Source organism: Callorhinus ursinus, unplaced genomic scaffold (assembly GCF_003265705.2).
Source record: "Callorhinus ursinus isolate GAN/ISIS: 27379988/994484 unplaced genomic scaffold, GSC_fseal_2.0 scaffold48, whole genome shotgun sequence".
Classification (NCBI taxonomy): domain Eukaryota; kingdom Metazoa; phylum Chordata; class Mammalia; order Carnivora; family Otariidae; genus Callorhinus; species Callorhinus ursinus.
In genome coordinates, this window is record NW_027397110.1 from 8,304,086 (window position 1) to 8,330,222 (window position 26,137).

The 26,137-nt window shown below is 45.4% G+C and overlaps 1 protein-coding gene across 7 annotated transcripts in view; it reads right to left on the reverse strand.

The window, feature by feature from the left end:
- Positions 1-16,048, reverse strand: part of TNRC6B (trinucleotide repeat containing adaptor 6B) — a 257,455-nt gene extending 241,407 nt beyond the window's left edge. For 3 of the 7 annotated variants that reach the window (XM_073882718.1, XM_025881476.2, XM_025881474.2), the window contains exon 1: positions 15,814-16,047. The gene's annotated coding sequence lies outside the window, so the exon portion shown is untranslated. Of the gene's footprint in view, positions 1-15,813 lie in introns of all 7 variants that reach the window. The other 4 variants (XM_073882716.1, XM_025881477.2, XM_073882719.1 and 1 more) reach the window with 2 other exon arrangements.
- Between the last annotated feature and the right edge of the window lie 10,089 nt (positions 16,049-26,137).

The following is a 26,137-nucleotide window of genomic DNA, read 5'->3' on the forward strand; positions in this document are numbered from 1 at the left end:
AAGACTACTAAAAACCTATAATTAACTACAATGCAGAGTAATTTAGAAGATTTTACATGAAAAAAGGACAGAATCAACATTTTAATAAACATAAATACAGTACTATATTTTAAACCATTGTATCTACATAAAACAAAATTGGTAAAAATTTTTTTAAACTATACACCAATCCTTCCTCCCTCCCCCACTCTCGCACAACTAACAAATCTAGAAACAATGCAACCAAACAGGGACCTCATTTCATAACTGGTAGACATGAAAGCAGTGAAAACCTCTTTTAATAAATGTGTGAGATACTGAAGAACCCCAAATTATTTCTGTCTAAAGGAAGCTCTCACAAAGTTATACTCAAAAAAAAAAACCCAAAAAACAAAAACAAAAACTAAAGATGGAAAATTAACTCAAAACACTCCTTAAAGCAACATTAGTAGCAAAACTGGGCATTGCTATATCTTAGAGACGAAGGATGAGGCTATCTTTACCACTATTATTTACTAAATTGAGTTTTTACTCTCCATCAAATACATAGAGCCCTCAGAAATAGTACATATGAGAACATCACTGATACGCAGAATTCTACATTAATTAAAACTAAAAATTAAAAACTTCAGGGTAAATTAGGATATAAAAAGTCCATGCCATACATAAGAATTTAAATATGAGACTATCAAGGATAAAGAGCAAGCCAAGAGGACACCAAGTAAGAATAACCAAACTCTCTACTACAAGATTTACTAAAAAAGAACTGTAAAGCTATAAAGTCAGTCACCTAAAAACAGGAAATTAAAGAAAGTCAAAGTTGAAAGTCAAAAATCTAAGAATTTATTCCATTAAGAATATTTTTTAAAAGCCCTTATTTTCTAACGGGAGTTGGGGGTGGGACTAACAGGACCTTCAGGTGCTAGAAAACAAAGACCGTGGGAAAAGAATTCTTTCTACTCGGTGATGAAGGCTGCCCATAATGTAGCATACACACCAGTCTAGTAGGTTTTAAGGATAGTCCTCGGTTAATTACGTAACAGATCCAAATTCAAGGCATCTCTTTGAACTAGGTCATTCACATAATTCCTACCACTTAAGACAGATATAGGTATGTGCTCATGCTACCAGAATTCAGTATCTTATAGGAATAACTTCAAATTTAAATTATGAAAGTATTAATAATGCAATGCAGGTATCAAAACCCAATTTTACATCCTCTTTTTTTAATAAAGATTTTATTTATTTATTTGACAGAGAGAGATAGCGAGAGCAGGAACACAAGCAGGGGGAGTGGGAGAGGGAGAAGCAGGCTTCCCGCCGAGCAGGAGCCTGATGCGGGGCTTGATCCCAGGACCCTGGGACCATGACCGGAGCTGAAGGCAGACGCTTAACGACTGAGCCACCCAGGCACCCTCCAATTTTACATCCTTTATACCATGCAATGTATTTTGACAGGTTGATCTTAGTTTCCTTACAAATTACTTAACTCTTAGTTAACTACAGTTAACTACAAGTTAACTATTCTGATTTAAGGAGCTTCCACAGCTGAGTACAGCATAGTGAGACAATGTTCATTAAGTATCCAAAAGTCAGTGTTTACAATCAAGTGGGAGAGAGTATCACATAAAAACAATTTAAGAAAGCTTACTAAGAAGCAATTAAGTCCAAGTTGTAAATATAAACGGTATTAAATATATACCAATCAATATACAGAAACATTCAAAAGGAAGGGCGCCTGGGTGGCTCAGTCGTTAGGCATCTGCCTTAGGCTCAGGTCATGATCCCAGGGTCCTGGGATCGAGCCCCGCATCAGGCTCCCTGCTCTACGGGAAGCCTGCTTCTCCCTCTCCCACTCCCCCCCGCTTGTGTTCCCTCTCTCGCTGTGTCTCTCTCTGTCAAATAAATAAATAAAATCTTAAAAAAAAAAAAAAGAAAAGGAACATTCAAAAGGAAATTATTTTTCAAGATACACACTTCTAAGAAGTTTTATAGGTATTTATCTCAATCAGGTTGTCATTACTGAAAATATTTTGCAATTCCTACTCTGCTTCCAAACCAGTTTACAAATCACACGAGGAAATCTGCCTCATTACTTTGAACTCATTTTGGACCCCAAATAGTACTGCCCAGACAAATCATTTAACCAGACCTGAAAAATGGTTCTTGGTCATTCCCCAAAATCAAATCCACCCTGAAAGAATGAAGATTCTCCCCTATGGAAATTCCAAAGAGTATCTCATACTCTGGAAGCAACTCCTAAATAATTCCTCAGATGTTTAAAAAAAAAAAAAGGCAGGACACTTCCCCTTTCAGAAAAGATGGAGTTAACAGTGGTCAGATGTACCCCTGCAACTAAAAAACGGGATCAAATATATAAACAACAGTTTTCAAAACACTGGACATCATGCAAGGAAGGACAGTGATCCCTAAGAGATGATAATCCCTAAGAGATGGTAAACAAACAAGGTGAGCCCTGCAATTGCCCTAGCTTGCAGAGGGAAAGATTCCAGGCCACCAAGCAGGGAGGGGAAACCCAAGTGGAAGTCAGAGACCTCCCTTAATTGAGGATTTGCAGCGGAGATTCTGGGAAAGCCAAGGCAGTGAGAGTTTGCAGTGTACAGTACTGAAGAGAAAGAGCTACACAGAGAAAGAACTCCGGAGAGGCAGGGACCCCTCCAGTATTCAGGTGAGCAGTAAAAGAGTAACTAGGGAAAACACAGCTAACATCACACTCAATGGTACAATGCTTTCCCACCAAGTCTGGGGAAAAAGCAAGGAAGCCCATTCATACTTCTATTCAGCATGGTATTTGAGATCCTAGCCAGCACAATAAGGCAAGAAATAGAACTTGAAGGTTAGAAAGTAAAATTGACTTTCTTTGTAACTGATATAGTTGTATATGTAAAAACAACAACAGAACCAACAAAAATGCCACTAAAGGCGATGAATGAAATGAGCAAAGTTTATTTGTTCAGTTCATTCAATCATACTGATGAAAACAAATTGTATCCAAGTGAAAGAGGCTTTAATACAGAAAGGCTTCCAGGAAGAAAAGTTTAGAGAAGGCTTTCTGAGAATAAGAAGCAATATGGTTTGGAAGCCAGAAACTGGGAGACTATTATACATAAGGAATAGCCTTTCATAAAGTATAAGGACAAAAAGGGAGAAAATCATACAGAAAACAGAGAAAAGATTGTATGGGAGAAGGCAAAGACTGAAAAGTAGGGAGTGACAGTTGATGGATGGAAGCAGTAAAGAAGCTGGGTTCAGACGCGGGGTGTTTGGATTTCACAGAGTAAGAACGCACAGGTTGATAAAAGAAAATAACACGTAGGAAATGTTTTCTGGGGAGAAACTAGGAACAGAACTGACAGGAAGCTATTTTAATAATCTGACCATAGACTGAGGATGACTCAGAATCAGGAAAGGTGGCATGGAAACAAAAAAGTAGAGACTCAAGGCCGAAAGCCACAGAGAAAGAGCTAAAGAATATGGCAATATTCCAAGATTCAATGATTCAGGGTTTCGAGATTCAGGAATTGGGAGAGTGGGTTACCAGTGATGGACCCAATAGGGTCAACAACTTTTAAGGGAGGGGAAGCAGAGGTCCCTCTCCAGAGTGACCTGCCTTAAAAGCACCCTGAATGACAATTCTGAAATCTTCGGGAGGTTAAAGGAAAACAAGAGAAAATTACATTAAATACACATTTTTAAGTACAGTAAATAAAAGTCTAGAGAGCATCCACTTCCAAAGCAAACACAAAACATCAGTGTTGAGCCGGGGCTCTGGCAGGTTCAGGAAGCGTAGGGCGGTGTCACAATGTGCTGAGGCCGACTCACAAGCTGTGTGTGGGGCACAGGGTCCCCTTTTTAAAGTTTTCAAACCAGCCCTTACTGGCTTGAAATGTGATGTGTTTTGCATTTTCATTCTATTGTTTTGTTTTTGTTATTTCTACAAAGAGCCTTTTCACTAATTCTCTTGGTGTTTTAAAAGTAATGTTTTCCCCTCTGGGTCTGTGTTTCAGGAATGGGAATGTCTCTCTATACCAATCCACAGATCCACCTGTGTGGTTTAAGTGGAAATCAGTAGTGTGTCCTTTTGTTTAAGGGGATTCAGCAACACTGCAAAATAAAAACATCATAAATTTTAAATACTTTGGTATAAAAATATAAAACTTTTATAGTGAAAAGGCTGACAAAAGAGTAGTTAGGAAGAGATTTATTTTAAAATCTGTTGTTACATCTAAGTGCAGAGATTCTATATTCAGAAGTTCCACAGAGATGTACATCTGGGTAAAAGATCTCCTCATGAAGAGGATACTACTGAACATGATACACCATCTGCAAGATTTTTACAGCAGGAAAAATACCTAGCTCCTTGGAGGGCCTCAGTTTTCATCTTTTTAATTTGTATCTCCCTCCTTCCACATCAGAACCCAGCAGATGCTCGAAACATTTCTCTTGATAAACTGACCTGGGCCTAAGTTAGGGAGCCTGATCCACTTCCACTTCTTGAGGTTCTCAGTAGTGTTTTTAAAATAAAGATATGCCAGGGCGCCTGGGGGTGGCTCAGTCGTAAAGCGACTGCCTCGGCTCGGCTCAGGTCATAATGCCAGGGTCCTGGGATCGAACCCATCGGGCTCCCTGCTCCGCGGGAAGCCTGCTTCTCCCTCACCCACTCCCCCTGCTTGTGTTCCCGCTCTCGCTATGTCTCTCTCTCTCAAATAAATAAATAAAATAAAATCTTTTTTGGCATGTCTTTACTTTATTTATTTTTAAAGATTTTATTTATTTATTTGAGAGAGAGAGACACAGCGAGAGCGGGAACACAAGCAGGGGGAGTGGGTGAGGGAGAAGCAGGCTTCCCGCGGAGCAGGGAGCCCGATGCAAGGCTGGATCCAGGACTCTGGGATCATGACCTGAGCCGAGCCGAGGCAGACGCTTTACGACTGAGCCACCCAGGCACCCCATAAACTGTGGTATATTTTAAATATATACATTTAATAAATTAACACTTTTAGGAAAAGAGTACAATGTAACCTGTCCTATTCACTAAAGGAGTAATAAACAGGTTCATTTGTCATAAACTATACACTGTGATCTAGTAACGAGAACAAGTTCAAAGTTATAATCAGTATTTTCTTTCCATCCTGTGAATTTATCTCTTAGAATGTCTACACCTACCATGTGCAAACCATTTTGCTGGGTGCCAGAACAGTATAAACTTGTTTCGAGCTCAAGGTACTTCTAGTACCTTTTCTCTTTTCTTCTCCCTTTCCGCTAGTTGAGGAACTACAAGGAGCTTCTAAGGATTACCACACCCCACCCATGCCCTTGAGAGGAATCCGGTGGCCTTGCCCTATGGATTACCTGCTACCTTCTGTGTTCAAGCAGTTTCAATTTTTCTTTCTCCCCTGGGTCCTTGCTACACACCTTTAAGTAGGTCTTGTACCTCACCTTAACTTGTTGTCTTCTCAATCTTGCCCTGCTTTCACCGTCTCCTTCCTTTCTTTTCCAAACATCTTTTTAAAAAAAGATTTATTTATTATTTTAGAGGCGGGGGGAGAGCAGGGAGAGGGGCAGAGGGAGAAGGAGAGAGACTCTCGGGGCGCCTGGGCGGCTCAGTCGTTAAGCATCTGCCTTCGGCTCAGGTCATGATCCCAGGGTCCTGGGATCGAGTCCCACATCGGGCTCCCTGCTCGGCAAGAAGCCTGCTTCTCCCTCTCCCACTCCCCCTGCTTGTGTTCCTGGTCTATCTCTCTCTCTGTCAAATAAATAAATAAAATATTAAAAAAAAAAAAAGGAGAGAGAATCTCAAGCAGACATCCCATTGAGCACAGAGCTCAACACAGGGCTGGATCCCACGACCCCGAGATTATGATCTGAGCCAAAATCAAGAGTCAGACGCTGAATGGACTGCGCCACCCAGGCGCCCCTTTCCAAACATCTTGACATAAACTACACTCACTGCTATCATTCTCCCTACCATCCATTGTCTCTTTCACCCCTTGTAATCTAGGTCCATAAATGAATACACAGAATTTGTAGCAACTGACAGTGCAATGGGTCAGTTAGCATCTTCTGAGTGTCACCAGCACTACCAGAGCTTAGTTTTTTTCATTCTGAAAAATATCAAGCTCTGAACATGCAAAGCTGAGAAATCCGGGCTAGCCAACACAGTACAGGGATCCCACAACTGCAACTGAAAACAATTTAGTGATAATGGAAAGAAAGATGGCAAGAGATGGGGTGGGGTGGGGGAAAGGAGGCACTGCTTAAGAGTAACAGGGCTGAGAAAGGGGTATGAAGCGACAAGAAAGCAAAGAACTGATGAACTAAAGAGGAGTAAAATGAAGGAAAATATGCTAGATTTCCAGTCAACAAAGCTTCCTTTTTCAATTTTGGTTGAGAATCCAATTAAACTAACGCTAGTTCAGTGAACCGATTGGAGATTTACAGATATGCAACAACCTTCAAGCTGTAGAAATGTACACATACCCAGAGGCTCTTCTGGGTACTCCTTTTGATCTTATCCCTTTCACTGGTTCAGCATCTGGGCCTCAAGAGATGGATCCACACTCACCTCAGGCAGTCAAGGAAGAGGTCACTTCCTTCACTCTCTGCCCCTGTGGGTAAGCTTAGTGAGTCACCACTTTCTAGCTCCAAAGCACCATTCTGGTTTACAACTAATCTTTGAGTGGTACTGTTTTGTTTTGTTTTGTTTTTTAGAGTATATTTGACACTGATTCAAATATACAGAACCACATCATTATTTCTAAGATCATTTCCAGGACTGAAATGTAATGTAATCTATGAGTCTGAGTCTGATATGTCAGAGCCTGTAAGTCAGCCGCTGGCCCCGTACCCTCTGTACCCCAGACCAGCTTTATAAAGCATATAGCACTGTGCTAACCATATTCCCTATGTGCTAAATGTACTCCTCTGTGCCTCTGCACAGGCTGTTCCTGCTGCCTGAAGTGCCCTTTTCTTCCATAACTTACTGGGAGTGTTTCCTTCCCTGGAAAGGCTTTCTTGACCTCCTGTTGTATTGATGACTTTCCTTCCTCCCCACCCCATCCTTGCAATGCCTATCACAGCTTTGATTACATCAAACGGCACTCATCTGCGTCCAAGTCAGCCTCACCCCTGTGCCTGCGCACTCCGTGGGAGCAAAGATCTCTTCTCACCCCATTCTTGTAGTCCTAGCTTCCTTCCTTCTCTCCTTCTTCTCACCCCATTCTTATGGTCCTAGCTTCTTTTCTTTCTTCCTTTTTTTTTTTTTTAAGATTTATTTTGAGAGAGAGAGAAAGAGAGAATGTGGGCACGCACAAGTAGGGGACCAGGCAGAGAAAGAAGGACGGAAGCAGACTCCCTACTGAGTGTGTGTGTGCTTGGGGGGCCCTGCAGGGCTCAATCCCACAACCTTGAGATCATGACCTGAGCAGAAACCAAGAGCTGGATGCCCAATCGACTGAGCCACCCAGGTGCCCCATCTTGTAGTACTAGCTTCTAAAAGCATTCAAAACATGGTACACACGCAAATGTTCAGTGAAACTGTAGTCATCCTCGTCCCAAGCATATGAAAAGATTTTATTTATTTTTATTTATTTTTTAAGATTTTTTTTTAAGTAATCTCTACACCAATGTGGGACTCAAACTCACCGCCCAGAGATCAAGAGTCACATGTTCCAACAACTGAGCCAGCCACGTGCCCCATAAGATTTTAAAAGGAATAACCACTCTGATCATTTCTACTAATAAGGATTAAAAGGATACTCATTAAACTCTAAAACGAGTAAGACTTTCAGACAAATTAAAAGTTTGATAACAATATTCTTTCTGTAATCCTCAGATGTTTACAGATTTCAACTAGAAATTAAAAAAAAAAAAAAAGAACTTGGAGACCGTTTAAAAAGGAAAGCCCCAGGGCACCTGAGTGGCTCAGTTGGTTAAGCGGCTGCCTTCGGCTCAGGTCATGATCCCAGGGTCCTGGGATCGAGTCCCATGTCGGGTTCCCTGCTCAGCGAAGAGCCTGCTTCTCCCTCTCCCTCTGTCTCCCGGCTTGTGCTCTCACTCTCTCTCTGTCAAATAAAGAAATAAAATTAAAAAAAAGAAAAAAGGAAAGCCCTTCCCTGCCCCACATATTTAAACTGTTAGAATGACTACGTTTTTGTGAATGACTGCTTTTTTTCAATTCTATTTTTAGTTCTCTTTCCTAACTTCATTTGAAAAATATTTATGAGGACCTACTATGCGCAACTTACAGTGCTAGATACTGGTTATAGAAACGTGAACAAATCAGACAAGGTATTTTTATTCACATAGGTATGTTCTAGCAAAGAAACTACACAAATTAAATCATTATTTAATTACAATTCCGTTAAGTGTTCTGAGTGTTTAAAAGGAGCACATCTAAGGGTGCCTGGCTGTCTCAGTTGGTTAAGCATGTGACTCTTGATTTCAGGGTTTTGAGTTTGAGGCACACGCTGGGTGCAGAAGTTACTTAAAAATAAATCTTAAAAGAAAAAAAGGAGCACATCTAATCTGGGGTGGGGATGATTAGGAAGTCTCTGAAGAAGTGACATATAAACTGAGCTCGGAGGATTGAAGAGGCATCAACTAAGGTCATCTGGTAGGGGGGCTTCCAGGCTATGGGAACAGGAGGTGCAAGGAAGAGACCTTAGTGAAGAGGAATATGCATTTCAGGAACCAAAAGAGGGACAGTGTGGTGAGAGTTCAGGCAGCAAAGGGGAGAGTGACAGGAAATGAGGAAGGGTCTTCACTGGGTATTCAGTGAACATGAGAGACCAGTTATTTCTTTTCATGAAGTTTATACTCCAAAAGGGGGATGGCAAGGCTTTTGGAACTCAATAACAGTTTTAAATAGGAGACAAATATGATCAGACTTACACTTGTTTTTTGAGTAAATGTTTTACATTTGAGGTATAACATATACAGAACAGATATATAGTTTTGAAAGAGTATTTTTGTTGCAGCTTCAACAATTCTGAGGCAGAGAATTCCCTACTTAACAAAAGAGAAAACTGAAGTTTTGCAAAGCTAAGTAATTTATCTGAGGTTATTTATTCAAGAAACATTTGAGTGCGTACAATATGGCAGGCACAGTAGAGTGTGTGCTTAAGGATGCAGAGATGAATGCAAGAGTCTTGCGCTAAAGAAACGTACAATCTAGTGAGAAAGACAGACCTAGGAACATGATATGTGCAGTCCATGCTAGAAAGGACTAAGATATAATGGAGCAGAGAAAAATGAAATCTTCCTAGGAAGAATTAGTCATTTTGTTTCTGTGTTAAAGGGGCATTTCTTTCATACTATTAGAGTTTCTGAATTCTCATTCATTCCTGTGCTTGGAACATGGTACGTACTCAAGCAAATGTCTGCAATACAAACCAGCCATGACTTTTAACTCCTAGTGCAGTACCTTTCCAAAACCAACTGTGCTCCTAACTCTGGAAGAGTATGCATTAATTCCAAGGAGCTCTTTTGAAGCTCCTTTCTGAGCCAGTTTACAAATCACAGAAGAAAATAAGTCTCGTTAAATTAAAGCCAAACCTCATTTCTGACCCAGCCTGAAAACCCATAATAATATCTAAACAGTTATTATTTTTTTAATCTTTATTCAACTTTTTAACTATCACCAATGGGCACTAACAAACATTTTAAGTAATCTCTATGCCCCCAATATGGGGCTCAAGGTCGGGACACCAAGATCGAGAGTCACATGCTCTACACACTGAGCCAGCCAGGTGCCCTTAGAACAGTTATTTTTTATTTTTTAAATATTTTATATTTTAATTAATCTCTATACTCAAAGTGGGGCTTAAACTTACAACCCTGAGATCAAGAGTCGAATGCTCCACTGACTGAGCCAGTCAGGGGCCCCAACAGTTATTTTTTTGTTGATATCTTTTTTTTTTAACTCAGGGCTTGAACTCATGACCCTGAGATCAAGACTTGAATGCTTAACTGACTGAGCCACCCAGGCACCCCCCAACAGTTATTTTTTTAAAGTAAATCTTCATTCAGAAGATTGTCTTCCTATGAAGACAATCAATAAAATATTCCATATACTCCTTCATAATCCATGACCTCTGTCCTGAGAGGACTTATATTTTAGTTTCTATTTGTTAAGATAAAATATAGAACATAGAATAAAATAAGATATAACATAGCATTTGTTCACTTATTTAAAATATTTATAGACTGCCCACTAGAGGCCAGGACAGGAGCTATACGGGATGCAAAGATGAGTAGGACAAAAGCCTGCCTTCGAGGAACTCACAGTCTGATGGGGGAAGCCAACAACACATAACTCAGGACAGTAAGAGCTATAATTCAGGGGAAAAAAAAAAAAGAGCTGTAATTCAGCAGGTACACACAGAGGCTGGGCACAGTTGCCATCAGTTCTAATTCATCGGGCACTTATTTCCAATGGTCAGTGCCTATGCCTTGTTAAATTTATTAAAATACTTTAACTTTACCTCAGATAATAATGCAAACTGGTAAATATTATAAGTAATTACTCTATAGAAAAACAGTTACACACACAAAAATAAAGTTAAAGGATCAGAAGAAATGGTGAGAAGTGAAGTTTACAGATACCTTGGGATTCCCGAGCAAGGAAGGTTAGCATATTTGGATGAGGAACTGGTTGTAGATAAGTGGGATACAGTTATCAAAGGGCTAGTGGCTGGAATTACCTAGGTATAGCTAGGTATAGCTCTCCAACTATGCTGAGGACGTGGTTTAGAGCTGTGTTGTCCAACATGGTAGCCACTAGCCACAGGTGGCTACTGAGCACTTGAAAAGTGGTTAGTCTGAATTGAGATGAAGTGAAAAATACACTTCAAATTTCAAAGACCTAACACACATACACACAAAAAAGAATGTAAAACATCTCAGTAATTTTTTTTTTTTACGGATTACACGTTTACATAAAATATTTTGGATATATTAAAGCAAGTAAGATTTTACGAAAATCTATTTCGCCCTTTCTGCTTTCTAATGTGGCTACTAGAGTATTTATGATTACATATGTGGCTCACATTTGTGGCTTGAATTCTACTTCTATTGGACAGTGCTAGTCCAAAGTACTTGAAATAACAAGCCAAAGAGTTTTAAGCCCTCTAGGCAATGGAACACCACGGAAGGTTTTCAACCTTAAGTACCTGTGGTAGATTTGGGGAGGGGGCAGGAAACATAAACAAGCACTGTTTCAGGAACATTAGCTCAGGGGCAATCTGTAGGGTCAAGACACTGGAGGCAGTTGTCAATGTCAAAAGGCTGGCAAATGTCAAAGGGTAAGCAGGTTCAGCTGGAAAGCAGACAGGGTCTTTAGAAGCCGCAGGCCAGGTGGAGAGAGGAAGAAGAAATCGAGAGCAGGGATTGGTGAGCGAAGAATAACAGCTGCAAGCACTGGCCCCAGCCTGGATAATCAAGGTGCACTGCTCAGTGGACTTAGCAAACTCAGCCAGTTTGGGTTAGATCTAGTATGGCTCAGTGGTAAGGGCTCCCAGGCAGAGGTACAATTCAGAAGGAGAACAGGATCGGTGTCCTCTTCAGCAATTTCAGATCTATCTCTGTGTGGCAAGGCTTCCAGCAGTGAGATCAAGTCCCAGAGAAGGTGGGGGGCGGGGGGTAGAAGGCAAGGCTACCAGGAACTACAAGAAAGCAATAAATTACAAAAGCAAAATCCAGACTCACAACACAGCCAACAAACATTTACTGGGAGTTTATTGTACGCCTGATACTTGGCTCGGCTCTGGAGACATGGGGAAACAAAACAGACATGGTCCTGAATCACAAATTGTGGTGAAAGCTATGAAAAAGGAACAGGAGCTCTGAAAGACCTGACTGAGGGTGGATGGCCGGGGGGAGGTCATAAAGGAAAGCATCTCTGAAGAAGTGACAATTTAACCTGAACCCTGAAGTCAGTGGGTGAAGATTAGGGAGGAAGCGGGGGAAGAACAGCCCAAGCCAGGAGAGTGGTATGTACAAAAACCTTAAGCCTGCAAAAGGCTTGGGTAATTCAAGGAATTGAAAGAAAGACTGAGTAATTGGGACATCAGAAAGTGGGGTGGGCCATAATAGAGATGAGATAAGGTTGGAGAGGCAGGCAGAGACCAGATCTTACCGAGCCCAAAGGATGAAAAATAAAATCCCAAACGGGCCTCAGCGCAATGCGAATCCACAAGGGGTTCTGACCAGAGAAGTGGTCCAATCGCGATGGCGTTCTAAGTACTCCAGTTACCTATGCTCTGCTCAGACTACTGAATGGGAGCCAGCTCGGCAGCAAAGGGGCAGGAGCCAATATTTGTAGATGAGTAGCAGGATTCCGGGTCTGGGAAAAGAGAGTTTATTATAAGGCCCTCCAAGTGTTGCAGGGTTCCAAGCAGGGAGGAGGATGGCATCACCAAAAAGTACAGAAAATCTGACGGAAGAGATGGTTTAGGAGGCAAAGTCAAACAAAACTTTAAACATACTGAGTATGAAGGAATAGTGAAGAATCCCAACAGGTAAATACTGATGTTGTTTTGGAGTATAGAAGAGCAGTCAGACATGGATATGCAGGTTAGCAGATACAAATGTGATAGATGGTTTTAAGTCCCAAAAGTAAATAACATATTCCAGGAGTAGACAGAAAAATAAAACAACAACAACAAAAGGAGCCTAGGTCTGACCCTTAGTGTTTGTTTATCTCTCGGATAGAAGCCAGGAGGAAGGGGAATCAAAAGGAATATAGTACGAGGAAGTTTTGGGGGGGATGATGGAACCACTCTGTATCCTGATAGTGGTGGTGTTTACATGAATCTATACACATGTTAACATTCACATACTAAAAGCTAAGGTTACTGTTATTTTTTTAAAGGGGTGGAGGAGGTGCTCAAAAGGACTGACTGCTGAAGGGAGACGTAACAGGATAAATCCCGAAAAGATGCTCTGGGATTTTTAACCATTAGGTAACTGGCAACCTTGGAAAAAGCCTCAGTAAGGCTGGGAACCAGGCTGCAAAGGTTCAAAGAATAACTGGAGCAGTGAAGGAAAACAGTCAGTACAGACTCCTCTTTTAGAACTCCAGAGGTGAAAGGAAGAACAGAATGGCACAGAGCTCAAACAGATAAGGAGAACTGGGAGATTTAGCAAACTGGCAGAGCCAACTTTCCACATCACGAGTGGCTCCATTCCAGTATTCTTCTAGAACATGCATTTTGCACATGAACTATTCACTTTCTTATTGTCCCATTAAACTAAAACTGCCAAAACAAACCCGAAGTCATTACATTTTTAACTCTGCTTCTTAGCTAACATTCACTGTGTTCCTACTATGTGCCAAGCACTATACAAAAGGGAGTAATGTCTGGTCCCTGGAAGAGAGCACAGAATTTATCACAATAACAAGGTCCTGGAGTAGAGATTTGCACAAAGGGCTCTGAAAGCCTTGACCTTCTGAATTAAATGCATTTTTATTTATCTTTATAAAAATCAAACGGAAGAAATGAAAACAAAGCTGGGATGTAATGTAAAAATGTTCTTAATTTCTAAAAACTAAGAATGAGTTTAATAGTAACTTTTTAAGATTTTATTTATTTGACAGAGAGAGACACAGTGAGAGAGGGAACACAAGCAGGGGGAGCAGGAGCGGGAGAAGCAGGTTTCCCATTGAGCAGGGAGCCCAATACAGGGGCTCGATCTCAGGACCCCCAGGGATCATGACCTGAGCCAAAGGCAGACACTTAACAACTGGGCCACCCAGGCGCCCCTAATATTAAGTTAGGTCTGGGTGGCCTTATAGTCAGTAGCACTTCTCATTTCTTTTCCGGTTTACCTTTCAGTGTCCTTTCTGCCTTTCTTCCTCTGGATAAGTTAAGAGGCAAAATGGAATAAGCGCAGGCTTTGAAACCAGACAGACGTGAGACTAAACCTATCCCTTCAAGTTCCTAGCTGTGTGGCTCTTGGACGGTCTTCTTCCTAGCCACAAAACAGTAATGACATCTACTTGACAGGCTTGAGGTAAGGATTAGAAAAAACAAAACAAAACAACAACAACAAAAAAAACCCGAAGAGGCTGGCATGTTAGAAGAATGCAGTAAATGTTAGTTAACATTTTTACTATCGTTTGAATAAATGGTGTTGTTCTGACTTAAAACATTTTTAAATGCTTCTATCGGAATGAAGAAAAAATATTTTCTCAAGGGCATGGCATTTATATGCTCCCTTAGAAAAGCAGGTTGGTAATTTCTTCTTCTTAAGTCCTATCAGAAGCTATTCTGCTCAAATAATGATGTTTGGGACAAGCACCTAAAAACGTCCAGGAACCAAGAAAATATAAAGGCAGCGTTATTATCATCGCTGTGTCCCAAGTGGGGCAGGCCGGTCTGCTTTGTGTTCTAGATCCCTTAGTGCAGGGACCTACTACATTCATATCCCTCCCACTACCTACCTACAGCGATACCGCACGCTGCTAAAAGTTCTGCTTTTTAAAGAGGCATTTACATAACACTACCGAAACAATAAATATAGTTTCAAGGCCAAGATCACTGATGCCTCTCCGAATCAACAGGAAGCTATCGTCCACTGAAATTCCCCACAACAATGAAGGAAATAGCCTCTATTCTTAAACTTTCACAAAATGCTAAGATGCAAGATTTTTCACACACCTTATTTCCGTACACTTAACTCCTGGGGGGTGGGAGGAGAAGGCAACCCATAACGTTTTATTCACTATGGAGAAATCTCTCTGGCCAATTTTGTTGCATAATTTTGCTTATATTGTAATACAAATGACCACCTTGAAATTCGTCTTATTCCTCGCACAATCTCTAGCACTGATGCTAAAGAGTAACAAAATTGCCAAAAGATACGTGACAAAGCGAGGAACCTTAAAAGACCGAGACCAGTACACTGTGCCTAAAGAACTGAGGATGGGCTGGTCCTTACTTAAGGCACCTAAGCAGCAGCTACGGTCACTGGGTGTCCTCTGCCACTTTAAAAGGGTATCTGGCCCACCGCGGGCTAACAAACCCGCTAGTTTGAACCTAAGGGGCGCCAGCTCAGGGGGAGACAGAAAACACTCCTTGCGCCGTTTCGTCCCATTTCCTCGTGGAAAGCCTGAATCGCCTCTCGGGGGTGGCCTCGCCGCAGGGCTCTGAGGTGAGGGGTACACACACCCCCCCCCCGGCCCGCATGAAGCAGGGGAACGCGTTCACGCTGTCACGCAGGTCCCGCGCAGGCAGGGACCGGGAGGCTCGGAGGCCTGACGCCTCCCTCTCCCCCACGCCAGGCAAGGGGCCCGACGCGTCTCCGCGGGCCCCCGCTCTCCGCCGCGACAGGGAGCGCCTCCCCGCCCCGGAGGCCCCCCCAGCGACGGGAAGCGAACCCGACTCGACCAGCCCACCCGGAAGCCCTCCCCCAGCTCACACCTGCTGGCGCGTGACGCCCGGAGCCGCGCGCGCCCGCCCGCCTGCCCCGGCCCTGCCATTCGGGGCGCCCCTTCCCTGCACGCGGGACATCGCCCGCATCCCTCCCCGCCCCGGGGTCAAACCCACCACACGGCCGCCCCCACGGAGAGCGAGCTGAACGCCGCCGCCGCCGCCCCCGCCAGGGCCCGCGCGCGCTCCCGCACCCCCCCTCCGGCCCTGTCCCCGCCGCGCGCGCTCACTCGCGAGAACACGCACACGCTGCGCCTCAGCTTGACAGGCCGGCCCGCGCCGCGCGCTCCCGCGGGCGTCCTCGCCCACCGGGCCGCCCAGCTCTGACTGGGCGGTGCGCGGGGGAGGGGAAGGGCGGCAGTGGCGGTCGGTCCTCACTCACCGCCGAGCCGCGCCGGCTCCGAGTGCGCGGCGATCCGCTGTGAGGCGATGCGCTGCGATGCGCGCGGTCCCCGCTTCTCCGCAGGCTATGGAGGCGACGTAGTAGGGGGACTGAAGGGGCGCGGGGGGTCACTCCCTCCCGCCTCACCTCCCAGAAACACGGGGACCCCAGAAACTAAAAACAAAATAAACAAACTTTCCCCTCCGCCTCCCTCCCCCAAAACCACAACACAAACACTCGGGGGCCCGCCCAGAGCCCCACTCCATTGGCCGCAGGGAGGATGCTTCCGGATCTCACTGGCTGACTTTTTTGCTCATCAAGCTGCGGTTCCGCCCCTCCAAGTCCTCGCCGCTGCCGTCGCCCCTCATTGGTCAAGTGCTTCCCGTTTGACGAGCTAGGATTGGCTGAGCTGCCTGCGCCAATCATTCGGGGACACACCCCCTCAGCATCCCAGAGGCCGCTTCCTTGGTCGCCGACCCGGAGAGGTGAAGGGGAAACTAGAGCATGATGGCGGCCGAGCTCACTTGGCGCAACCATCGTCTTTTTCCTTTTTTTAGCTCATTGGTGCCTCGCTCTCGCGCTGTTTCCCCTGAGCTCCTCTCTCCATCCAGTATTGCCTAATAACGGAATCTATACAAGCCGGCTCCTTAATTTATCCCCTTCGAAGTGCGGAGTGTGGGCTGGCTGTGCGTCATTGGACTGTCAGAATGTCACTCCCTAGTCAAATCTTCAAGCTATTGGTGGAACGGCCAGAAAACCCGTCCAACAACAAGGACTAGTGCCATTGGTTTGACTCCACAGAGTTCTTTCCGGGGACCTTATTGGGCAAATAGGCGCGTCGGTCGGATCTGGATTCTCTGTGCTACGGGTTAATTGTTTGCTGGGAGTCTGGAGGGCTATGGTCGTTTGGTCCGTAGTTGACGATAATGATGACTGTCTTTTATTCTGTACTTACTTTGTGCCAGCTGCTGTTCCGAGTTCTTTACAGGGATTTTATGGTTAAACCTGTGAGTTTTACATTCCCTAAATTTTACAGATAGCAAAGGCTCTAAAGAGATTAGGACACGTGCCCAAGGTCACCCAGATAGAAAGTAATTTGTGAGCCCGGCGTTGGTCCTAGGACTGTCTTGACTCCAGAGCCTTCGCTCTTTTTACTGGTGCCTCTCCCTTCGTCCGGAATCTTACCTGCCAGCCAACCCAGCATCTTAAAAATATTTCATTCCGAATGCAAGTTCCCCCATCAGTTTCTGGAGGTGACATTGTGGGAGACTAAAGCAATGGAGAGGTGTCATTGCCGCCCCCGCATTCTCCTCGCTGGCACCCGTTCCTCCCCACCCTAAAGTAAACCATCTTGGTGTTTCCTGACCAGAAGCCCATCTACTTCTGTGTTTATTTTCTCAGCTTTATAAATGAACATTTCTACCATCCTTGTGTGCCAAGCCTACCTCCTCAACCCTCACTCCTCTATCTCCAGCTCACTCTTTGGAGAGAGACCTCAAGAGCCAGAAACAAGGAGAAAGAGAGTCTAAAGAGAGATAAAGAATAAACGCTTTAGAAATAAATAATTTGTTACATGCAAATGGAACAGCCCTTCGGCTCCTGGGAAGCTTCCAGAGTGGCCCCTGATGCAGTGCAAGACGTGTGCTCCTGGCTCCTCGCCACTAGATTTTTTTCTCTGTGGCAGCTTTCAGCGAAGTGAATCCAACATTCCAGCCAGGGGAGGGCAGGATGCTTAGGACCCACTGCCAAAGAGCCAGCCCCAGCCTCTGGGACTGAAATGATCTCCAGGAGCACAGCTCTGGACTCCAGCCCACATTCCGTCTCGGGTAATTAACATTTTACCATCCCAAATCCCCATCCCCTGTAGCTTCAGTGGGATCACCGCCCTTGTTTCACTTCCTGATCCAAGCTGTTGTGTAACCTCGTTGGCACTGCTTTAGTAATAAAACAACCACTGTAACACTGTAATGCTCAACACTTGACAGACTTTCAGCAGAGGAAGACAAGGCATTTCACAAACATCAATTAAGAGTAAGTGGCAGGTATTCCTAGGGCAACTGCCAGCAGAGGGACAGAGGAAAGATCATGAGTCAAATTCTAATAAAGTTCCTAAGAGCCTGGATCCTTATAAGAACATGCACATACCCCATCCTAGCATTCTAATATGGGGCGCCTGGGTGGCTCAGTCATTAAGCGTCTGCCTTCGGCTCCGGTCATGGTCCCAGGGTCCTGGGATGGAGCCCCGCGTCGGGCTCCATGCTCAGCGGGAAGCCTGCTTCTCCCTCTCCCATTCCCCCTGCTTGTGTTTCCTCTCGCTGTGTCTCTCTCTCTGTCAAATAAATAGATAAAATCTTTTAAAAAAATTTTTTAAATGGGGATTCTGAATCAGAAGATACAATGAATGAGAAATGTTCAGACTTCAAAACCTTCCTTATCTTCATATTGATTCTTTGTAACTCTTTTAACCCATAAACCAGTGCTTGGTTTTACGGTCAATTATTGAACACATCTGTCTGCCCCAACTTAGTGTAAGTTCCTTGAAAACAAATGGTTTCTTTTTCGTCTTTGTATCCCTTAAATTGTTCTGATTATAAAAGGTTCCCAAACAAATAATTATTCAGTAAACGTTTATTGAGTCTATCAGCACTTTCCTAATGTACAAGGGCTACACAGAAGATTAAAACACCTCTGCCTTCAGTGACCTCAAGTCTAGTGAGGGTGGCCAAAGGTAAAGATCATCACAGTGCAGGTGGCTTGGAAGGACACGGGAGGAACACAGGACTCAAGCTTGGCAGGACAGGATGGCTTCCCAGAAGAAGTGACATCTATAAGGAGAACCAAAGGATGAAACGCGTTTAGCTGGCCAAGGGGCTGATGAAGTGTGGTGGCCTGCAATGTTTGCTCTCTTTGGGCAGGGAGCAAGAGAGGAGTATCCAGGAATGGCCAAAGCCAGTTCTTCCTATAATGTTTGTGAGGGCCTTCAGCTCTCTATCTGCTCCGCCTCGTTGTACTTTCCTTCCCCAGGAGAAAGCAGGGAGCTGGAACCCCTGTCCTGCTTGCCCATTTGAGAATAGGAAAATAATTTCCAAATAAGATTGTTTTTCCAATAATAAAAGTAACACTGAGTAAAGATTTCAGACAGTACAGAAAGTTTTAAAGTAGAGTAGAAAAGCTCTCTCAAATCCCTACTAGAGTCAACTCCTATTAAAAAGAGTATCTTCCCAGACTCCTCATGAGTAGACCCACCATGTAGATTTTTTTCTTCCCACAAATAGTGGGGTGTGGTTTAACGCGTGCACCCTGAGAGCCCTCAGTGCTCAGAACTGCAGCTTTGGGTGGAACCTGTCCTCACTTTCTATACTTATGGGAAGGAGGCCAATAAATCAACCAAATGTTTATTGTGGAGGATGATGGTTTCAAATTCCTGTTGCAGCAAATGACAAATTACCACCTGTTACAGGACTTTGGGGCTTGCTCAGGCTAGTGTAAAGTCAATGAATTGGGGGGAGAGGGGGTCTGCTGTGCCCACTACCCTAGGGCTTATGGGTTTGCTTTGGCAGTTGTGGAGTCAATCCATGCCCTGAAAAGGCAGCCCAGGTCAGAGAATAACACGCTAGGGTGCTCTCCTCTGCTGTCTTTCTCGTTTCTTATCTGCATGCTATTTGGGGAAAATATTTTTTGTTTGTTTGTTCCAACTCACCCAACTTTGAGAGTAAAAAAAAAACTCATCAAGCCCTGCACAATTGTATTTAGGCCAAGTGCAGTATGTTCTTGGAGTGCTTTACTATTCTTAGAGTTCTATATGTAGGGTTCTATACAGTTGGCTTTTTGCTGGAAGGGAAGGCAGATCTGATGAGTGATAGCTGCTTTGGATGGCTACCAAAAGTGCTCTAAGCCATTCCAAGCAACAGGCCTTCCTTTTTTCCCTTGAGAGATTGCTCTGTGATCCCTGAACACATTGCATTGGCCTGGACAAAATCCAGTGCAACGGGAATTTCTGTGAACAGTTCTGCAATGACCCACAAGCTCAGGGTGACATAGCCAGCTGGATCTGCTCCAACTCTGATTTCTGTGGCACAGAAGAACTCCGTCCACCCTTCACGCAGGCCTCTCACTGCTATGAGACATTTGGAAGTGTTTGTAAAGCATCCTCCAATTCTTCAATCATATAACCATGGCAAGATCCCTGTAAAGAAACCTAATCCAAAAGACAAGAAGCCTGCTGACAGCTGATACTGCTCACTGGGGCGGTGGGTATGGCCAGAGCCAAGGCCAAGAGCAGTGGGGGAGGGGAACTTTCTAGAGGGTGCTGATTATAGAGGACAAGCTTATAAGCATTTATTACATGTCTGGTAGCATTTATTGTGGAACAAAGCCCTTGTGAAAGACGTTATGCCACTTCTAAATCATCTCTCTTCTTATGACCACACTTCCTGAAAAGCTCCCTGTGAAGCAGCAAACACTGGGACTCCTCCTGTTTGCTGGCCAACGTTAGACCCGCAGGAGGCTCACAGGAGAACCAGAAGTGGCTGTTCATAATAGCTACCCTTTCATGAACACTTGCTTGCTGTGTGTCAGACGCTACACTGAGGGCTTTACCCAGACCACAGCAGCTAATCTTCACAACCTTGGTTATCCCCGTTTTCCAGATAGGGAAACTGAGGCACTGGGGGCTGACGAATTTGCCCCAGGTCACCACAGGTAATAACCTCGCAGCTGAAACCAGACATTCTGACTCCAAAGAGTAAGCTGTCTTCTTCGCTGCTACGTCGTCCCAGACATCTACCTTGAGAACGCCACAGTGCATCTGGGGAGACATCCGGCCTCCAAAGGAACAGCTGCCCTCATAGGCTTCATTAGCTCAACCCCACGCTCCTTTCTCCTACAGACTCAGGGAAAGAGGTTCGCCTCTTCCTGGCTAACTTACTGCCTCCGGTGGTCCTTCCTCCACATCCCAGTTGGGAACTGGCTCTCCTCCCACCCCCTTCAAAGCAGCCTCTTTCTTCCTGCCCTTTTTCCCTCGACTTCCTTTTCTCGTCTTCTGAAATAAGGACCTGAGGCCATCTCCACCGGTGCCCCCTCCTTCTTTAAACCTGGCTTCTGGCCCTAACGCTCTTCTGACACTCATTTCTCCAAGCTCATCTATGACCTCTTGTGGCCAAGATCCAAGAGCCTGTCTCAGTTCTTGTTTCCATGGCTTCATCACTACGTTTTACTCTGAGAATCTTCTCTTGGCTTCCCAAAATAGCCAGCTTCCCTCCTACCTCTACAACTGTTCATGCTCTTTTTCATACCACCTCTTTCTCTAAGCTCCTTCAAAGGAGTCTGTCTGCTCTTCTCTCCTTATGTTGCCTTCTGGGGGCATGGGGTGGGGGTGCGGGGCTGGGTCATTGTCCTGCCTTCACCCCGAAGACTGTGATTTTCATCTCACCGTCTCCAGCCTTCACTGGGCAGCCCCCTCGCTGTTCACCTTGTGCAAGTCACATGCACCGAGTATCTGTTTCCTCCCTTCTAAAATGAATATATTAAATCAGATTTGCTCTTCTAGACTCTAAAATAATGATAAAACCTGAAGTTTTTAAGCACATACCATGTCCGGGCAGGACCAGCTATATAATTTGTGGCCATGCAAAATGAAAGCATGGGGCTCCTTGTTCCAAAATCATTAAGAATTTCAAGAAGGCAACAGCAGAGCATTAAACCAAAGGTGGAACCCTTCACCTTCTGGTTGTGGGGCCCTGTGAGGCTGAGGAGCTTGGCTGCCCGTGAAGCCAGCCCTAGCACCAGGCTCTGTTCTCAGGATTTTATATGTGTTAGCTTATTCAGTCCTCATAACAACCTTAAGAGGTAGAATCTGATGAGGAAACTGAGGCAAACAAAGGTTAAGTAACCGTCCAAGGTCATGTTTTTTTAATTGGCGGAAATGAGAAAAATACCTGTTGGTCGGGGCTGTCATGAGATTCACACAGTGAAGGATGGTTTCCTTCCCGGAGGCCCCTCAGGTGGGCCCATGCCCATCCCTACCTCAGTGAGTTTGTAGCCCTCTGTGCCCCCCTCCTCCTTCTGTACCGAGGTCTACACTTCCTTCACAGCTCAGTTTGAGCCCCCTCTCCTCTCAGGGGCTTCTGGAGCAGAGAAGTCAGGCCCACATCTCTACTCCCTCAGAGTCTCTTAGTATCCTGTGTAGAGTCACTTGCCTATTGCTTACTGTCTTGAGGCTCACTGATAACCAATTTTACAAGGCTAGAGAGAAAACTTCTCTAAATCTCTCTCCACAGCCTTTTAACAGCTTATGGTAGCCTATCTCACCCACCAGACTGGGAGGCCTTGAGGGCAAGTAATATATCTGAATCTTCACTACATCTTTAATGCTTATAATTCTCTTGAGTCTTTTCTAGGCTCTGGACCTTTCCCTGGAATGCCTTGCCTCATACTTCCCTCTCCCATTCACTCCTCAGGTGTTGGCTTAGAGATCACCTTCTCCTCCAGGAAGCCTTCTCTGACCTCCACCTGTGGGGGCTTCCATACCCCCGTACCTCCCCCTCATAATGCTTGCCTCCCTGTGTCCATCTTCCCAACAAGGTTATAAACACCTTGAGGGCAGACACCAGGTCTGTCTTATTACATTGCCTAGGTCACACAAAGTTCTCAATGAGTTTGTTCGAACAAATGAATTAATAAAAGTAAATCTTAAATACATGTTGGTTAAAACTCCAGACTCTTGAATGGCTCTCACCACAGGGCGGGGCCCCTGGAGGATACTTATGTAAACATCAAATGGGTGAAAACCAACAACTCCAGCATTTCTGTAAAGAAGGCTTAGTGGCAGCAATCTGGTTAGAGCAGAGATCTGGTTGGTTCCTTTTGATGGAATAATGACAAAGTAAGGATCCCAGGTGTGACAGTGGGGAGTTGGCGTTGGGAGCACGGACGGAAAGCGTGCTGGGCCAGGTGTTGGCAAACAAGGGCTTGCCAGCCACATCCAGCCACTGCCTGGTGTTGCATAGCCCACAGACTAAGAATGATTTTTGCATTTTTTAAATGGTTGGGAAAATGAGGGGTGCCTGGGTGGCTCAGTCGTTAAGCGTCTGCCTTCCGCTCAGGTCATGATCCCAGGGTCCTGGAATCGAACCCCATGTGGGGCTCCCTGCACAGCGGGAAGCCTGCTTCTTTCACTGGCTCTCTCTCTCTCTCAAATAAATAAATAAAAACCTTTAATTTAAAAAAATGGTTGGGAAAATGAAAAGAATATTTTATGTCACATGAAATTTACATGAAATCCGGGAAGTCTCATTGGAATGCAGCCACGCCCACTCATTTACATGTCGTCCGTGGTTGCTTTAGTGTTACAGCATCGACAGATACATGTTCCCAAGGCCTAGAACATTTACTATCTGCCCATTTACCGAAAAAGTTTGCCTGCCCCTGGGCTCTGCTATCTTACTCTTAGCCCGAGGAAAAGAAACGCGCTCCAGCTAGCCACTAGGTGTCAGCATCTCACCACAGTGCGTTCAGCCGCTTGAGCTCCTCGAAGGAACCACAGCCAGGCGTTCGGTTCTGGGCCCCAGGCCCTTGCCGGCCCTTTGAGCATCTCCCAGTCCCACTAGGGAGCCAGCCTGGCAGTAGTGGTGGAGAGCAACGGAGCTTAAAAGCTAGAAGAGGGGCGCTTGGGTGGCTCAGTCCGTTAAGCATCTGCCTTCCGCTCAGGTCATGATCCCAGAGTCCTGGGATCAAGACCCACGGCAGGGTCCCTCCTCAGCAGGGAGCTTGCTTGTCCCTCTCCCTCTGCCCCCTGCCCCCCTACCCATGCCCCCTCACTCTTTTTCTCTCTCAAATAAACAAATGAAATCTTTTTTTTTTAAAGGTTTTGTGTGCGTGTGTGTGTGTGTGTGTGTGTTAAGATTTTATTTATTTATTTGAGAGAGAGAGAATGAGAGACAGAGAGCACAAGAGCGAAGGGGGTCAGAGGGAGAAGCAGACTCCCCGCTGAGCAGGGAGCCCAATGCGGGACTCGATCCCGGGACTCCGGGATCATGACCTGAGCCGAAGGCAGTCGCTTAACCAACTGAGCCACCCAGGCGCCCCAACAAATGAAATCTTAAAAGAAAAAAAAAGCTAGAAGAAAGTTAGGGAGGGTCTGGAGCCCACTTGACAGGTACAGGACTGGCTTGGCAAGTCCAGTGGCTTGGTGCAGGTAGGCAGGCTTTTCTGGATGTGCTGGGGTTTGTTTGGTTGGTTTTGTTTTGGTTTTGGTTTAATTTGTATTATATATGTGAAAGGTTTTCCAAACAAACTAAAATTGTCTATTTTACCCAAAACTATCCATGAAAAAAAGTTGTGGGGCTTTTTCCACAACCAGATAAGACTGTGGCCCTCTTCTATGCCTGGAACCCACCAGCCCACAGAGCTGAGGTGAGGTGGGGTGTGCACTGGGGAACATGGGGCCCCGCCAGGCAAAGCGGCCACAGATGGCATCCTGGCAGGTTTCCTGCATCCTTCTTTCAAAACCTGGGCCTTGGAACTTCTTCCAGGTGTTTGGGCATTTAGCCCCATGTGCCCACTACTCACTGTGAAAGCAGCAAACGTATATATAGGGAGGGAGCAAGGAGAGGTCAAGAGAGAATATCCCAAGAGGGAAATGATAAAGCCCTCACTCTAACACACCAAAGGAAGCAACGTTAGCCACTCTGCTGAGCGCTTTTATGCCCCACAGCCTCTGGAAAGCAGCACCGAGATTATCCCCGTCTTACACAGAAGGAAACCGAAGCTCCAGGTGTGAGGCGGCTTGCTGTGTTACTTAGCTGCTAAGGGGCCGAGTGGGGAATCTAGCCCCCGCCCCGCCCATCCTGAGGACTCTCCTCTGGCCACCGTATGCCTCAGCTAAAGTCAAAGCAAACGGCCTGCCCCAGCACCACCCAAAAGACACGAGCTCTGCCCAGGGCCTTCCTTCCTTGCTCACCATTCAGCCTCAGGCCTACCTCACAGTAAATATGCATCAAAGGAACAAATGAATAAAGCTTTCCAAATCCTGCAGTGAAGTGCCTTTCCTTGTCCAATCAACCAACTTCCAAGACCTTCCAGAAAGAGATGAGCCAGGGAGTCTAAGCTGCACTCAGGAAAGAAGAATTACCAGGCATGGTTCTGGGTTCTTAGCATAGGATGGCACATGCTTCTCCCTTGCTTGTGCCCAGAGGACCGTGGCCATGGCGGGCACACCACCTGCTCTTGCTTTTTTCCTCCTGACTACTTATGCTCTTGCTGCTTCTCTGTGGCAGGTCCTAGCCGGTCTATGACATGGACTTCTGTTCCTGGAGCTGCTTTTTCATGGCTGCAGACAATGCCTAACTTCTAGCCACTTTACTGGGTGAAAACTGATCTCCAACCAGCGGTCACTGAGAGAGGCCACGGGAAGTGCTCCAGATAACTAGATTCTAGCCCTTCCCGTGACTTACTGGGTGACTGGACACATTTCCTCACATCAGGGCCCTCACCTCCTCGTCCCATTTTTATGTTAGCAATTCGAAAGGAAGCATGCAAAGTCATCCCGGAGCAGCCAGAGAGGCCTGGAGGCCTGGGCCCACCCAGTCTGGAGCAACTGGGAGAGGGAGACTGTCCACTAAGGACACACGCTGAAAGGAGAAGTCTTTCCTGAGGAAAGGATTCAGTCAGGAAGGACTTTTGATAACTCAATTCTTAGGAAATTAAGCAGCAGAGAGCAGAGTTCTGTTTGGCCTCCATGTACGGTCTCAGAAGTCAGGAACAAGACTGAAAGGGTCATGATCAATTCTAGAGCCTCTGACACCACCCACGTTGATTAGCCTGGCTTACTGTCTGTATCAAGTGGCTGTGAAGTTTTCAATCATTTAACAAACAGGCATTAAGTAGATACTGTGGATACAACAGTGACCCAGATAGATGATGGACAGAATGGGTACCTCTCAGCCTCTGGCCGATCTAGCAATCACTCAGCCTAAGGACACACCCCCATGTGCACCTGCCACCTTCCAGCCTTCTGGAAGGCGCCCATCCCCTCATCCTTGGTCTGGCTCAGCCTGCTAAGCCCAGGGTGCCGGTTTTGCACCAGACCTCCTGCCAGTGGAGCAGGACAGATGATTAGAGTGACAGCCGCCGGGCCCTCCAGGCAGGGAGAGAACGGCCGTGGCCTGCGCCGAATGATAAACTACATCCCCAGTGCACGGTGGGGCTCATTTGCTGCTAAGGGGTCTTTGCCAATGTTGTCTCATGACACTCCAGGTAGCAGTTCCAGCCTGGCCTGACTTGAGGAGCATGGAAGTTTCTCTGTTGTCAGCCCTGGCTGCCTTTT